The sequence below is a fragment of the Pyxicephalus adspersus genome, chromosome 3, assembly GCF_032062135.1.
Source record: "Pyxicephalus adspersus chromosome 3, UCB_Pads_2.0, whole genome shotgun sequence".
In the NCBI taxonomy this organism is placed as follows: domain Eukaryota; kingdom Metazoa; phylum Chordata; class Amphibia; order Anura; family Pyxicephalidae; genus Pyxicephalus; species Pyxicephalus adspersus.
In genome coordinates, this window is record NC_092860.1 from 34,000,061 (window position 1) to 34,018,322 (window position 18,262).

The 18,262-nt window shown below is 40.1% G+C and overlaps 1 protein-coding gene across 2 annotated transcripts in view; it reads right to left on the minus strand.

Moving 5' to 3' along the window:
- The window catches only part of PIP5K1B (phosphatidylinositol-4-phosphate 5-kinase type 1 beta), an 88,956-nt gene extending 80,730 nt beyond the window's left edge, over nt 1-8,226 (minus strand). Inside the window, exon 1 of one of the 2 annotated variants that reach the window (XM_072404182.1) lies at nt 8,046-8,226. The gene's annotated coding sequence lies outside the window, so the exon portion shown is untranslated. The remainder of the gene's footprint in view (nt 1-8,045) is intronic. The other variant, XM_072404181.1, reaches the window with a different exon arrangement.
- Nucleotides 8,227-18,262: the final 10,036 nt, after the last annotated feature.

Here is an 18,262-nt window from a genome sequence, read left to right on the forward strand (position 1 = left end):
TACCTTTCATCTTCTACTACTTTAGGTAGATTAAGAAGTTTTTGTTAGTCTTTGTCTGGGGAGATTTTGCTCGATTTCTGTTTTAGGGACACAAGAGGGCAACTGACAGCGGAATTGTCTCAGTTGAAAGAGTGCCCCCTCATCTTCTGCTCAGGCAAATCTCCCCAACAGGGACACCAATCATTATCAACATAGTTAAATGCAGTTGATAGGTCAGATATTGTTGAACCTTAAAGCGTACCTAAACTCAGAATTTTCACTTTACATAATAGGGTAGACAACCCTTTTATGTAAGGTAAAAATTCTGTTTGTTTAGGTTTTTTTAAGTGCAACACCCTTTTTAAAATGAAAAAAAAAAGAGTGCAGCACCGCCCCCTAAGTCTCGATTGCATATGAATGGGAGCGCAAAGTCTCCCGGGATACCTACGACACGCATCCCAGGAGGCTCTTGGCTGCTCGGGTATGCTCAGAAGGAACCTTTTCAAAAAAAGGAGAAAAACTTGCCAATCTCACGCATGCGCTGTGAAAACAGCAAGTTTTTTCCCCAAACTACATCACCCGACCCCGCGCCTGCGTCGGGTGATGTAGGTAGAATAAGCGATGGCGCCACCCGACGTGCGGGTTAGGAGATGGATACCCATACGACAGGGCACCCAATGGAAGACCCCTCCAGACCGATCAACTGCGCTGAGGGATTTTTTTTGTTTTAGGCATTTTTGAGTTTAGTTCATCTTTAACAAAAGTCAACCAAAGTCAGGAGAAACAAAACTAAGCAAGGGGAAAATATCTGTCCTAAGTAAGGTTGCAAAATTACAATCATAGAGAGCGGATTCCACTATATGCTGGACACAACAAAGGAGCCATTATAAACTATGTTGTGGCTTGCTGGCTTACTATATTTCTGTCTGCTGCAACACAGGGAGGAATTGTTGCTTTGCACCATCTGCAGTCAATGTTTGTAATGGCTTTGGTGGATTGGAGAGCTAATCACATTTCTTAAACTGATCTTTTTAGTCACAATTTGCCTATAAACAGACAGTTAAAAAAAATTATATTAATAATAGCAATGCAGCATGATAAGGCCACATTGCTGCCTTACAAACGGGAATTTATCATAGACCCAGCCATAAATATACATACATATCTAACCACAAAAATCCAACCACATAATTGAAATGTAATGAGGCTATAATTATATTCATTAATTATGACCTCTAAGTCAAAACAATATAAAAGTCGTTAGTACATCCATTACAGCTCAGCTCTAAAATATAAATGTTCCTGTGCATTATACTACATTACATTAAGACCATCAGATCCATTGGCAAGGGTCAAGGTGCTGGCACAGAAGTTGGTTAAAAAAATTATAGAAAAGGGGTAAAGCAATGTCATAACAATTAGGTGATCAAGGAATATAGTTATATTATAAAAGTTATATGCAAATCTTGGGTCTTTTTGTGAAAATCCAGCCTAGTTCATCTGCCCACACCTACACCCCAAACTTCCATAGGGGTCCATTGTTACCAGCAGCATTAAGCGGTGTTGTTTAAAGTAGTCCTAATGCAAGAAAAATGCAGTACTTTATGTACTATAGCTTTAGTTCACAGTAACACACTGCAATTGAAGACGTAGAAAATGTTGCATTTTTTCACAGCACATTCCAACACACTGTAAATGATTACAATGCACTGTAGTACATAACAATACCACAGTAAAAAATATTAAATGAGCTGTAATGGAAAACACAGTGCAGCATGACACGTATGCATTATAGAGTGATGTGAATAACTCTACTCCTCCTATAAACCTGATTTATTATATCAAGTAGACAGATTTGTGTGATATTTAGTAAATCTGTTCATTTTATTTCAAAGTCATCTTGTGCCAATTGGTACCTTGGAAGTGAAAGAATAGACATCAGTGGATGCCAGACACCTAGCCCTGACCTTGTGTTTTCCATTGCAATGCACTGAACCCCAGCAAGTTGGTTTTCCAAGATACCACAGCTTTAGGTCACTACAAGCAGACAAAAATACTCTGCAAAATGCAATATTGATTTGGTAGAACTTTCTAGAGTAAGGCTTTTAAAAAAAGAATTCAAAAGCTTGCAGAAGCATTGCTAAACGCTGATGTTTTGAGCCATGTGTGCGCTGACAGAGTAATACATCAAGATTTTCAGAGCCTTGAGCAAAATATAAATTGACAGCACTCTATGGTTACCCCAGCTGAGGAATTTTTGCAGCTACTTTGTTTCTGACCTGCAGCAGATCTTACCTGGAAAATAATCACTTTTCCTGTTTTTCTATTAAAAACAATAAGCAAGCAAACATTCCAACTGCTGTTGGCAGTTTTAAAAAACAAAATTTAGGTACATTGTTTCTCAGTGTATGGCTGTGTGGGTATAAAAAAAAACATTTATATACCCAGCCACAATCAAAATTATAGTTGATGACATGTAAGGTTCAAGTGTAAGCAAAGAAACATTATTCCTGCAGCAAGGTATACTTTTTTTGTCAAGGCTGAGATTACATTACATAAGCAATTAGGATCCTAGGTGATGACCGATTAGGAACAAAGACACTTGAGACCATATGAGCCATGATACAATAGCCGTGGTGCTCACACCCAAGATACGCAAGTGTCACATGAAGTCATGGAATGGACAAGTACTGAATATTTAAGCTGCAGCACGATTCTGCGTAAGTTCTCACTACAAGGTTCATTCTTTCACACTGAATGCATTACATTCTCTATCTGCACGAGTTGCAATATATTTAGTAATGAGGGGTTATGAAACATACAAGGCAGAGACAGAGAATTACTGTGATCAAATCTCTGAGTAGTTGGTTTGAGCATTTAGTAGGGTACACAGGGTAACTGTTTCATGACCGTGTATCATTTTAGTAATATTAGAAAATAATCATTTCCAGTATTATAAAGAAATGGCAATATGTACTTTGGCAAATGTGCAGGATACAGCATAACCATGGGCCGATAGGCAGATACCGAAACCCAGTGCCAAAGAATGAAGAGATCTTTTCAGTGACCACATATACTGACAGCCATCACCATAACTCATCTCCAAACCTCGGTACAGATACATACACACATGAAAAGGTGGTTAGATGTAAAAGGACCTGAATGAAAATCTAGAAGGTCTTTTTTTTTTTTTTTTTTAAACATGCTTGGCTAAGGCTACGTACACACTTAAGATGGTTCTCATCCAATAATCGCCTCAAGGCTGATATCGGACGAGAATCTGGAATGTGTACAATGCTCGCCGTCTGTACAACTTGGTGGATCCACGGACTACAGACGAGGCCTGATCGTAATGAAAGTGAAGGGGGAGAGAGAGCAGTGGGGTAACGCTCCGTCGTTCTCCCCCTCCCCTCTCCATAGAGCAGAACGGACTGCGAAAGATCCTTTCCAACGACCATTATTGCACGTGTTTACGTAGCCAAAGGTTTGTGTTTGTAAATATGCAGAAACCAGGACCAGAATAACATAGAAATATGAATAGTAATTGCCAGGACAATCCAAACTGTCCAATCAATCCTTTACCCTAAGGTTTCTCCAGAGGTTCCTTGAAATGAGCAGTTTGTGCCTCTAAGGTCAGTATAACAGACACCAATGATGTTTTTGGGTATCTGTAAGAGTGACATTCTTCTCAATGGCCAGCAATGTAAAAGACATTCTTCCCAAAGACCACCACCAGCAGGATCCCTGAAGACCTAAACTTTATTTCAGGGGTTCCCCCATTTTAAAAAGGTCAACAGGCTGACTTTGTGAGCCCCTAATTTACCTACGAAACCAACTGGGATATCAGATCAGAAGCAAATGTGGCCCTTTCATTACCACAATTACGTTAACACAGTTCTTTTGTTTTTATCCCTTTTTCATTGATTTTTGTAACATAACATAGAATAGACTAAAGTTGACTGAAAAAAAACATATAGAGAAAAGGTGATCCAAAAATAACACAAAGAAAACTTGAACAAAACATCCATGACAAATGCAGGTGCAGGTCAGAGCAGTTGTTTAAGGTGTTTTCAGTCTTTTACAAAGAGGCCACTCCAGTTTGCTTTCATATGTACAGTACATTTGTTTTTCTTTCTATAAAGGCGTGACACACAATCTTGTTATACAAGTTTTGTTAGACAGTTCCACGTCTGAGTTCAGACTTCACTGTCTGCAGGCACTGAGACACATTTTATATTGGAGCCAGCAACAGAAGTTAGACGGTGGTAGAACATATTCATTCTGTGGAGAATGGCACCAACTTACCAGCTGAGCTCTGCCACTCATATGAATGGATAAGGGAAGTGAATATAGAATACATGTATAGAGTACAGGGTGGATATATTGTTAACTTATAGGACTGCAAGCTTCTCCCGATGGAGGTCAACTGGCATGCAATAATAATACCCACAGACATGAGATCTTCATCTGATGTGGTCAAACAATGCCGGATTAGACAACTGTCATCTGACATGTTTGGATAACATAGATCAGTGGTTCTTCTCATGTGGCACATGTTCTTCCAATGATGTATCTGTTATTCTTGAGGGTAATTCTCCTTTGTCAAATATAACTTAATATAGTAGTTTAAAAGTTTCAAAACTATCACATTTTATACAAAACACACTTTTAGCATATGTTGGCTGTCTGGAATGTCTGACACACATGTATAGATAAATCAGCACATACCAGCAGTTACTTAGTAAAAACCTGTTGTAATAAAGAGGTATTATGTATAATAAACCCTGCCTTACACAAGCTGATAACAGGCCTGACAGGGCAGTTATACACGGAGAACCTATCCAACCACTATGAGGACACACTGAAGAGTGACAATACAAGTTTATGTCAATGAACTGAGAAGGGGCCAGAGGCAAAAGTTTGGAAATATACAAAAATAACAAATGCTCGGAGATCTCAACAACAGATGAGAGAAGGATCAATGAACAACAGACATGAGATTCTGCCAGTGGACTGGGTGACCATCTTTCAAGGTCTACGAGATCTTAGATTGCCCACAGAATGGAACTTCTTTCTCAATAGAAAATGAATAGTCAGTACCAACTGGTTTGCTGAATTTTGTGTAATTTTTAGAAAAGTAGGTCACCTGCTTGCCAGACATAAACTATGTTCAGTTCTCTCAATGTTATTTTTGATGATAATCAATATAAATCGTTATTTGTTTTTGACTAGATGTATTTAAAATGCCATCCACTTGATGTGCTGTTGATTTCAATATAATAGTTAAGCAAATGAACAAAAAAATAACTGCCCAAATAACGCAGAGAATATGACTGAAAATGGAATTGTATAATAGTGTATATCATGCATATCTGTATGTACGTATGTATGTATGTATGTATGTGTGTGTTTAAAAGTAGACAACAAGTATAACACTTGCCTCACTGAAATAATCAGGAAATAAACATTCATATTTCCAGATGAGATAAACAGTGTGAGAACCGTGACCGTGTCCTGACAGTACCTTGGTCCTCATATGTCAGGTCTTCCATCATGATACTGACATTTTTATGTAATGTACTTGGGGAATACCACTATTCTAGAACTAATGCTGAACCAACAATATTCCTTTGTATTCTGACAAAATAGACAGATTCTGTGTTAGAAGTTCATTAAAAAATATGCAAATAAACATGCAAATGAGAAAAAAGGAAAGTGTGCTGTGTACGCTGCATAATGAATCACTACTAGTTGTTCACCAGAATGCCAACAAATAGCACTAATAACTTAGGGTATGTACACACATCAGATGATTATTGCCCAATACAAAAAGTCAAGAGCCTGACGTGTACAGAGGTCATCCAAAGTCGTTCATAAATCTGTCCTAGCGGACCTATGGACAACCACAATACGAAGGGAGGAGAGCACAGCGGGGAGCCGCTTGCGTGTCTGCCCTCTCTATAGAACAGAATGGCGCCGTGTGTACAGCACTCATCCGTTCATCTGTCCGCCTTTTGTTGCTATCATGGAAGATGTTTCCAGCGACAATAATTGAGCGTGTGTACACCTTCCAATCACTTGGCATAACAGATCTTAGTACTCAACTCCAGCTAAAACCTTTGGATAGAAAGGTGAAGGGTTACAACCTCTTTTATCATTAGTTCTTTCCTTCAGATAGGCTTTCCCTCGCTATCTGTACATTTTTTGGGTGTCAGAGAGAACAGGAAATGATGGGAAATCTCCCCGAGGTGGGCAGACAGTAATAAAACTTAGGGAAATAAATAGGAACCTCGATTACCTATTTCCCTGTTAGGTAGATTCTCTCCTGCTTCCTGTTCACATGATCCATGTCAGAACAGACAGAAGATGGGACACAGATAGGCCAGTGCTCAACCCAGAATTTTTTTCAACCCGAGTGGGAAGAAATTTTTAGGTGGGTGGCAGCCCCTTTATTGTGAACAAACAGCCGGGTGGGTTCTGAAAAGTGCCGGGTGGTGCGCCCAGCTAAAAGTGCCTGGGGAGAACCCTGCAGGCCTTTAGGTTATTTTTGATGATCAATATAAATCGGAATTTGTTTTAAGGGCTCTGGGCTTGAGTAAAAAAACATAAATTTACTACGCTTGTAAACTTAAATGGAATTTGTTGAAACACGCACTAAGCCGGCATTTCTGGACTTTGTTTTAACAGTTAACGTTTGAAATAGCTTTTAGGTCTTCAGAAAACCTCTACTATAATGACTATACCGACAGCTCACAGTATATTAGTGTAGGAAGAATGTCGCTTACATTGCTCATCAGTGAGAAGAATGTCACCCGTACAAACAGCCAAAAAGATCATTAGTTAAACTAACTGAAAGTCACAAATTCTCATTATGCAAAGAACCCCTAACAACCTCTGGAGGAATGTTGTTTGAGGAACATTGGTCCAAGCACCTGACCTCCTGCTGACCCACATATGACCTGCTCAAGCATGATTTCCATCCCTATAATCCTGTATGGGAACACAAATTCTGCTTGAAACAACCAAAAGCCCGTCAACCCATGTGAAGGTAACCGAGATCACAACACAATGCTTTGGCTGGAGTTAGTATTTAAAGTCTCTTGGCCATTCAATGAGGTTCCCTTTGTGGAGTTGAGAAAACACTGTAATGAAGTAATGATATCTGAACGGTTATAATACAGTCCTGGGTATGAAATTATAAACTGTTGATGTGAAAAAGCAAAACTAAAATGCTGCTTGTATTTCATAACACATACATCTCAAGCGTGAACTCGTGGCAGCCATCATGAAATATTCTACAAACAGGACAACTCCGATGTGACTAATGGGAAGACTAAACAACTCCATACATTCTAAACACATGGTGAGAGAACAGCAATAACAATATGATTTATTTCATCTAATACAATCACATATTCTCATTCCCAACACATAGCTCGACCCTGTAAAAGTGGCCATACACAGAGCAATTTGTGATCACAAACAAGCCAACATCATCAACATATGGCCTTGTTTTGCTTTCCAATAAAATGAAAAGATGGATCTAGAATGCAATGGATCCGTGATAAAGGAACGAATAAAATTGTATCGTGGTAAACTCTCCAGCGCACATTTGTCTGAGCGATCAGAAGCGATACACATAGCTGATCAATGCCGCCAAATCAAAATCAATGTGTGAATAATGAGCCATGAAATGATGGTAAGGGTGCAGGGGAAGATCAGGAGCCATGGGGTGAGTTAGATATTTGGAGGGCAATCCTTGTTGAATGATGATAATGGAGACAATGCACAAGTATGTGTAACCCCTGACATGTGTGATCTAAGAATCAGACAACATGGGGTACACACAGCATTCCACCCACAGGGTGTAAGTAAACTTACATGTAAAGTTGTCATACATGTTACAGATCCCTACAAGGGCCACAGGCTGATCAGAGGAGCACAGGAATAATAACATCTGGAAATGCCAGGGATCAGCCAGCATGTACACAGGGAAGGAGCACCAAGCAGGTGACCCTGCAGCATGGCACCCTGGCACATTCCCCCGGACAGATGGCTGCTCTCACCTTGATAATGGTCGGATATTGTCAGCATGTCAGCCCCATCCTCGGTTGTTGTGCAGAATGCGGCAGATTCCGTGTGAAGGTGCCGCTGTTATTCCGAGCTGCGTGCGGCGAAGTGCACACATAGACACACACACAGCCGTGACATGATGCCGCCGCCCCCGCCTGTCTGATGGGCTCTATGCTGGCGTCGCCTCTCCCAGCACAACACTGATACTATGGCAGGCCCCGCCTGACGGGCCCGACCCCCTCCCTGCCTGCTCAGCACCATCATCAGCATTCTCATACAGCCAGCCCGAGCTCCTCAGCACACAGCGGCTGGCCGTGGCCTCACTATATTGTGCCGGGGTACTGGCCGCTGCTATTACTGACTGCGCCATAGCGAAGGGGGCAGACATAGCGAATGTGGGGCACACAGAACACCTGCCCGCCCTTATACCCCATTATTAGCACTTCTCCCTGCTGAGAGAAAAATGCTATTTGCATGGGTTGCCAGTGAGAAGAACCCCCATATATTTACTGCTCAGAAATATAGCAAGGTTCCATGCAGCTGGCTCTGCCAAGTGGTGTGGCCCCAGAACTATGCAGGCCCCATCTTATGGGAGGTCAGTCACAGGTCAAGGGACCCCAGGCATCGGAATGTTTTTTTCCACTTGTTCTTTATTTACTATCTTTTCCATAGGTTTACCTACCCCAAGCGTGACTTGGGGTTACCGCTTGAAGCATCCTTTTTCTACCACTCGGGGTTACCGCTGGGGAGGTTAAGCTGGATAAACATTAATCTAGCGCCATGATCCTTAAATAGAAACTGAGCCCAAAAGTGCCTAAAACAAAAATCTACTTACCTTCAATCCCGCAGTGCAGTCCGATCCATCCCAGGGTCTCTTTGATCAGGTCCCGCCTCGTCCCGGCATCCATCAGGGCGCTGCCATCCTCATTGCTTTCTCCCGGTTCTTCCTACTTCACCCCACCCACGCAGAAGATCGGGTGATGTAGGTTGGGAAAAAAAACTTGCCGATCTCACTGCACATGCGTGAGATGGTCAATTTTTTTTCTCTGCGCAAAAAGGCTCCTGTTGCGCATGCCTGGGATGCTCAGGAATGCGCAGAAGGAGCAACCAAGAGCCTGCAGGGATGCCTGTCGTAGGTATCCAGGGAGTTTTTGCTCTCCCATTCATTCTGACCGCCAAGGCGATTGAGAATTAGGGTGTGTGCTGCACTCTTGCAGGAGTACGCCACGGGCACGTGCAGTTCCACCCCAAGTGTGGCTCAAGATTACCGCTTTTGGTACTGAAAATTAACCCTAAACCACACTCGGGAATACTGCCAGGGAGGTTAATCTCGGGGTCCCCAACCACGGGGCCCAAGCTCCAGGCTGTGCTATCCTTGTCAGCTGCCATCTTCACTGTGACAGAAGGATCTATGTCTTCTCTCATTTCATTCAGCCAATCGCATAAGTCAGCTTGCATGATTAGCTGAATTAATTGCAGGTAAGAGGAGCCAGCTTACAAGATTGGCAGAAGGAAATGATAGGAGAGAGCAGCCAGCTTACAATGATTGGTCCATTGAAATTATAGGAGAGAGAAGCCGGCATAAATGATTGGCTGACAAAAATGATAGGAAAGGATCTGGCTTACACAATTGCTTAAATTAAATGATAGAAGAGAAGGCCAGTTTACATGACTGAATAAAAAGACAGGAAGGACCATTGAACTTTTGACATCAAGTTTATTCAAACTGTTTACCCCCTGTTAACCCCCTGTATCCATGTTTTTGTGTGCAATTTATGTTATGTATTTCTATCAGCTTTTACGTGTTCCATTTTACCCTATACCCTTTTTACCAATACTGATAAATAAAGAATGTTTAAAAAAACGAAGGAAGGAAGACACAGATCCTTACTGTTACAGTGATGACTGCAGCCTATGAGGAAGAACACCCACCCCCTTGAATGATTTCATGCAAGACCATGGAAAATTTTTCTTTTATAATCCAGTCCATGGTACAAAAAGGGTTGAGGACTCCTGCCTTATATCACCCCTTAATGTAGCTTTTGTATGCAAGTAGTGTAAGTGACATTGAGCTGGTAACTTTCTGTAGTTCTGCAGCAAAGCACACACTGTGGGTGGGAAAAGCAGCTCAAGGAGCCAATTATTCGAGCTGCAGTGCTGAACAAAGACCTGAGCAATACCGTTTCCCCGATTATAAGGCACTGTCTTATATTTTTTGAAATGCCAAAATATGCCCTAGGTCTTATTTTCAGGGGGATGTCTTATTTTTCCATGAAGAAGACTACAGTACACATTTATTGTTGAAAGTCACTCATGATCACTCATGTGCCATTGATTGTCCCCTTCTGATCACTCATGTGCCATTGATTATCCCCTTCTGATCACTCTGTGCCATTGATTGTCCCCTTCTGATCACTCATGTGCCATTCATATTCCCCTTTTGATCACTCATGTGCCATTCATACCGTATTCCCCTTCTGATCACTCATGTGCCGTTCATATTCCCCTTCTGATCACTCTATGCCATTGATTGTCCCCTTCTGTTCACTTACCGGTACTTAAGTGTAACTCCCTTAGGGCAGGGATCTCCGTTAGGGCAGGTAACTCCGTTAGGGCAGGTCTCTCTGTTAGGGCAGGGATCTCCGTTAGGGCAGGGATCAGATGCTTGCTTCCTGGTTCAGAATCGCGGGGGCGCGTGTGCCGGCTTTTTACTTTCAGTTTCGCTCTGCACTGCAGCCAGGAGGAGACACACACTGCAGCCAGCATCGAGGAGACACACACAGGATCGGTTATCGGAGGATGTCTTATTCACGGGTGAGTGCCTTATTTTAATTATTTTATAAAAAATCGGGCGTGGCTTATTTAATGGGGATGCCTTATAATCGGGGAAACACGGTAGGAGAAAAGTGAATGACAAAGCAGCTCATCAGTCTTTTGCCACAGGCTCCAGTTGGGACTGGATCTGTAATTGTTACAAAAATATATCTAAACCACCAAAAATGCTGCTCTTTTGGCCCCCTGGAGGTTTTTGCACAGCACATATTACATAATCTCTTTTGTTTTCAGAAGCATAAAAGACGTAAATAACATTTAACTTAAAATCTATTGTAATTGAACTTTGCTTTGTCCCTACCCTACCGGGTGTATTCTCTTAAGTATTTGATCTCAATGTTTCTAATTGTTTTTGCCGCTAATTTTTGTTAAAACTATTTTGTTATTACAATTGTTGTACTAATTTCCCTTTAAAAAAATTGTAAAAGAACAATGTTTGACTTACAAATATGTATCTGGATGGAGTTCAATAAATGTATGGCCTCTGTGTTCTCAATAATGATTGGCTAATTTTAATGTAAATCTGGGCAAATGCCAAGTAAAATCTAGGGAAAACATGTGGGTACAGTTGTGGGAAAAGGGAGAGGTTGCAGGTGTGGTGTAGTGCAGGGGTAGTGTAATGTTGGCAGCGTAGGTGGTCAAAGCAGGGGTAGGGTGTTGGCATGATGGCAGGATCCTACACCTCACCTTTATTTAGCAGGAAGCATCCCCCACCTCCTAGATTGTAAGCACTTTGGGGCAGGGTCCTCTCCTCCTCCTTTGTCACTGTCTGTCATTTGCAACCCCTATTTATTTTACAGCGATGCGTAATATGTAGGCGCTATATAAATCCTGTTTATTATTAAAAATAATAATAAGGATAATAAAAAAACAACCAGTGGCTGGTTGGTATAGTGAACAGTTCCCATTATCTGTGGATGTTAGAGAGTGCCCCATGCTGAATAACAGAATGTTGGATGTACTGATGAGTATATTGTGGAAATCAATTGATAGCAGTGAGATATCAATAACTCACCTAGTTGTGCACCCATCAATCAAGGTATTGCTAACAATACTGCAGTTACTGACTTCCTGCACAGGGATAAAGGAAGGTCCTGTGCTCTATTTACTCCTGATTGTAAGGGCTGCAAAGGGTCAGCATGTTCTCCTGCAAGAAGTGTCCAACAAAAATGTGGATGTGGGAGAGGGTACAGCAGGATGAGTTGGGTATAGAGGGGAATATAAAGTCATCAGAAAGCAAAATCTCTACAGGAGGCATACATTCTTATAAACCTCAAGTGGCAAAAAAAACTTAAAAAAAGACATTATTCTTAATAGTTAAACAGTGAAAATCAAACTCCAACTGAGCTTTTATAATATTAGGAATATTATATATTAGGAATAGGCAGTTTTTTTTTCTAAATGTCCTAAACCTCAATGGTGCAGAGTAAAAACCTTGAATCCAAAATCTATGTCATGTGATATAACACAAGGGAAGCTTTTAAATACTTTCCAGTGTACCAAGTGCTGGTCATTAGGGCTGAATAGGAAAAAAACTGATTGACCTTTGTGCAGAGGTTCTTGGAAAGGTGCAGGCAGCATGACCCACACCTCTGCTGGGATATGCACATGATATATATACTGAACAAACACTAGGCTAAGTTGTCATTAGGCATGGGCCTCCTGGTAGCCATGGGCCCTGTGTGGTCATCCAACCCATTCTAATAGTTGTCAACCACTGATGATAGAGTTGTCTGCTATACAGACCAGAATTAGGGTACATATAGGCATGAAACAGGTGTCACCTGATGTGGCTGACTAGAGCAACACTCCTTATGCCTGTAAGGCAGCACCTAAGGGTGGGATGACTGCTTACCTGAAACAAAAACTTATTGACTAGGAAAATGTAACCTGGTCAATATTTGTTCCCAAGACAACTTAGCCAGGGGATGTCTCCAACTGTCAGGAACAGTGCATAGATATACCGCTATTGCCCAACCCCTCAGGATCAAAGATCATCCAACGTCTGGAAATATTTTGGGTTAAAGGAAACATACAGAATTTAGAGATGGCTCAGAATTAGACACTTCAATGGCAGTATAAATTATTTGTTGTCCTTGTCAGTGTTACTGTTCATCTTCAAGGATATTCATGTAATATATGTAAGGACATCAGACATTTTTCATTGGAAGCATGTGATTACTTTGGAAGACAAAACTTGAAAGCAAATTCTAAGCAGTCAGGCTTTAAAGTAGAATTATAGTCTTGCATAAAATACCATAAAAACTGTACAATAAATTGTGTAATACAATAAAAAACAGACTTTCAACTGCTTGTTTCTCATACAGTTACCTCACATGCTTTTGTCTCAGAGTGCTATTACCTGTGTAAAAATGCAATTCCCTCTATATCACAGTACAGTTTGTACTAGTGACAGCTATTATGCGTGGTTGGGTCATATCTTGTTCAGAGGGAGATATGTACAAGTGAGATAAAAAAACATTTTGTTGTTTACTGGTAGTGAATCTGTCAGGTAAAGTCTTCTCGGTAGATCTACTTAGCAACTAAAAGCTTATCCCCTGCTCTCTCTTTATCAAAGCATGTTCTTCTTGCTTTGGCACACACACTGTTGGCTTTAAACAGGATTCTGTTCTAATAAATAACAATAGTGTGGCAAATCCACAGGAGCTGAACAGGAATTTTTAAAGTCTCCAATATGCTAATAGCTGTCAAAGGTAAAAAAGGTTTTATGAAGTCATTTAGCCTAAGGGATTGTATGTTATTCTGTCACTAAATTCCAGTGGGTCTTTATGTACATACAGTATTTAAAGCTCAAATGCAGCTATATAGATACTTTATGTAGTTCCATTATAAGGCTAATATGCTTATACCATTGTAAGGGTCTCATGATGACCACCACAGTCAAAGCCTTGTTGTCATAGTCTTGACCCCCCATCCTCCTTAGCTCACAGCATGCCAGGGATTTTATTACAGTACAAGCTTCTTAGCCATGCCCACCAACTCTTTCTCATCCCACCCTCGTTTTTGAGTATCTTTGCATAGATCTTGCTGCATGTAACACTGATCATGCTGTTATTCTCTTCCCATCTGACATCCCGAAGGAAAAAAAAGGGTCTACATTATCTTGTCACTGCAGACATAAATGACATTTTTTAATGAAATATACTTTATTCTGCTAAAGCTTTAGGGATTATATGCAGTGAGTTGAGAACACAGAGAACTGGAGTTCAACTACGAGAAGATCTAAAAACACCATTTATTCCAGGTACCAGTATGTACAATATTTACCAAACAAAACATTGTTTTTTTTTTTATAATACAGTCTGTGATGGAATTATTGTTATATCACTGCTTTAGGAAAAATGCCCTATATCAGTGTTTCTCAACCAGGGTTCCCCCAGAGGTTGTTAGGAGCCATGAGTACTCTGTGCCTTCCAGGTCAGTTTACTTGACACACAATGATCTCTTTGGCTATCTGTAAGGGTGACATTCTTCCTACTGCAAGGAATGTAAGATATATTCTTCCTACTCACCACCATGCTAATTTATTGTTCTGGATATAGAAATCATAGAAGGGGTTCCCCCATGTAAAAAAAGGTTGAGGAACTCTGACAGAGCAGAGGATTTACATTAGAATTAAAGTTTGTTAAAAAAAGAAAACAAAGAAGTAGAGCTTAGATGTGTGACCTTCGAAATGTGGGTAATAAGTTTAGGATCCAATCATAAGTGGTTATATACAATGGCCTGATTTTAATAAATAGGGTGAGCCATGATGTGAAAAGTGCAGCACAGTGTAATGGAGAGCAGATAGTGATATACCCTCTCATTTTTAAATGGGCTCCTAAATGTACTTATACATGCAGCTAGTGTAAGTAAAGAAGCTCCTGTCTCTAAATTATGGTATGTTGCTCTCTATGATGTTTGGTTATTTCCTGTTTTTCTCTATTGTTCATGCTGGACAGCATGCACCTGAAAAAAGACAGCCTCTAGTATTTGATGTTCCAGCCTGACCTATACTAATTTCCCACTGTGATTAGAAAAAGAAAGTGAACAGGAGTGCAGGAACACACACATTAGTGAAGCCGGAAATACCAAAGAAGACTGCCATGGGACACATAATAGTATTTGATGTAAGCAATCCCACTTTTTGTGATTTCTATACAGAGGCGATGTTACATCTTTGCAAGCCATCAAAAAACAGTAGATGATCCTCAAAAGAAAAAAACAATGACGCTGACTGTCATTGGGGATAAAACTGCAACTATACTATACACTCCTACACTCCTAAAATCCACGACCTATGAGGAAATCAGAAAAATGTTAAAGGCACCTTTCCCCTAACACCTTTTACAAGAATCCAAAATTTAGATGAGTCAATGGACCTGATTTATCAAAGCTCTCCACAACTGGAGAAGACTATCATGGGAGAGCCTGGGTGATCCAGCAAACCTGGAATAAATTTCTTAATTCCTTTATTAAATCAGGTCCTATATCTAGTTACAGTGCATAATTAAGACATTTAGAGCGAAACACTACAAATGTGGAAAATACATTCGAATTTGCAGTAGTGAATACTGCCAGTGTTAAGTAGCAGTATCCACTAGTTATGTGTTGCAATATGTTGATTAGTTCGCAGAAATCTTGATGAGGTCTCCCAGGAGCAAATGATCACTAAACCTGGCCTGACTTTTTTTGCAGGGGAAATGGACCTTGCTTTAAAAACAGCATAGTTGCATGCATGTTTCTGCCATCAATGTGCATGATGTTTGTAGTGCTGTGGATTACAACTTGGTAAAAGGTAAAACTAAAAAGACTCTGTGCTCTTAGCATTACCATTTAAGCCACATTTAGGTTAGGCTGGTTGCTGCAGATGCTTTACACTCTAGGCATATCGAATACAATTTTTTCAAAAATAAAGGGCAGGCTTTAATCAAGTCAAACTGTCTATATCTCAAAAGGCAACTACAAAAGCCACAGTAGGCCAGTCACACATACTCAGTGGGAAAACTTAAATATGCCAATTCTTAAGTCTAACAGTGATAGAAGTATATGAAGAGACTATGAGGGTACTATAAGCACAACTCTGAAACAGCGCCATATCCTGTTCCAGCCGTCAATCAAATAAATACTAAGCACAAATACTGGCAGAAAATGTCTTTAAAATTGGATCTTGCCCCAGCCTAATAACAAATGATAATGGATAATGCTACTGCAGAAACTCAGACTAATATTACTCATAGTCATATGTCTCCAGCTTGGAATATCTGTTTCACCAGGCATGTTTTAGTTATTTAGTTGTTTATGGAAACCTTGATTGCAGGCTTCTCTGTTGTTGCGGTATTATTGATATCCTAATCGTGGGTTAATTTGGGAATTTACTAGTTAAATGCATTAAAGAGAAACGTGCTTGTTTTAATTCTGCAGTCATCTAATTAAAAAAAGTGCGGATTAAGAGAATTTACTAGAACAACCTTCTTACCATACTATACTGATGCTCAGGATTTATGGGAAGTGAAAGCTATCCACAATTCTCATCAACCAACATCCAAATTGAACATGAACTTCAAAGCATTTTTGGCTTGATTAATTTGCATACTTTTCTTGGTCAGAAAGCAACATTTGTGGAACCTCTTCAGCCTCTGCTTATAAAAGAAGTTTCTTGGAAGTGAACTTTTAATCTTTCTTGTGCCTTTCAAACATTCATGAAACATATGAACTCTTGTTCATTATGATGAAGACAGAACAATGCATAATGCTGACCTGAATGATATCCTTATGGCTTAAGTACATTTTCAAGGCAAACACACAAATTGCCTACTACCCATCTGCAGGCTGGCATCCACCTAGGTAATGAGTAGGCAGAGAAAATAGTACAGGCAGCTAAAGATGGGCTAAAAATCATGGCTGATGGTGGACAAGGCTTACAAGTTTGCAAATAGCATGGTATCTTACTTTATGTTCAACAACAGGTTTCTAACCTTGCTAAACTTGTTCTGTGGCACCATCTTAAAACACGCTTAATCTAGATTTGACTTACAAATTTTAGAGAAAGCAACAAAATCCTGGATTCAACTTTATCTTCTAAGACAATATACCCATTGGCTCTACACAACCACGTTAATTCTAGTCAACAAAAAGTTATTAAAGCTCACACTTTGGGCCTGATTTATTAAAGCTCTCCAAGACTGGAGAAGTTAGAATATGATGGGAGAACCTGGGTGTTTCACCAAACCTGAAATGGATCTGGTCTAGGGTTGAAAACATTTGTCAACTATTAGCAAAAGATTTTTAGGTAATCCATTCCAGGTTTTGCCAGATCACCCAGGTTCTCTTATGATAATCTATCTTCTCCTGTCTCAGAGAGCTTTATTACTAAGCCTTTTGTGTGCTCATCGCTGAGGAGTTAATGTCAATTTCAATCATTTAGCAATTTTATGACTTGCTAATGGTAGCTACCCTTTGTACATCCTTGTTGCCATGTGTACTGTTTACTGAATATGTCTGAAATGCAATAAAGTAAACATGGCTTGTAAGAGATACTGGAAAACCTACTAAGTGGTTTGTTAATTGCCACTCCCCAATTACATCCAGTCCGGATGAAATATTATGTGCAAAATAACACTTTAAATAATGTGTAATAATGTCTAAGTGTACATATCCACCCAAAAGAGGGACAGCTGATGTATACTTCGGAATGTTCCATTGCTGTAAGGTAAAGCAAGATTTGCAAATATGGAAATTTTTATCAAGATATATTTATATAACTTTACACAGCACTGTACAAAGTCTATAGTCATGTCACTAACTGTCCCATGGAAGGGCTCAATCTAATGTCCCTACCATAATCATATGTTATTACCAGTCTAAACGCAATTTGAGGAGAAGCCACTTAAACTAACTGGTTGTTTTTGGAATGTGGGAAGAAACTGGAGTGCCCAGAGGAAACCCACGCAAACACGGGGAACATACATAATCCATGCTGATAGTGTCCTGGCCAAGATGCAAACCTGCGGCCTACTACTACAAAGATGAATATGCTAACCACTGAGCCATCTGTGCCACCCAGACAAGTTCATAACTTAATGTAACATATTTATATGCTTTATGTACTTCATGTACTTTATGTGCTTTATATGAGGAATGAACACTGGAGGGCAAGAAATGTATCCAAATGGGTCATAGACATTGCTGTGTAAGGAGAGTATTGCTATGCTTTTGTTATACTAAGAAAATAGTTCTAAAGCAGAGCTAGACCTAATTTGTAAAAAATTGTGAGAAAAAAAGTTGTTTATTGCAGAAGAGACAGGCAACGCCTTTGTGCTGGAAAAAAAAAACTTTACCTGCCTGATCGCAATTTTTCAATTCCAACCACCTGCCC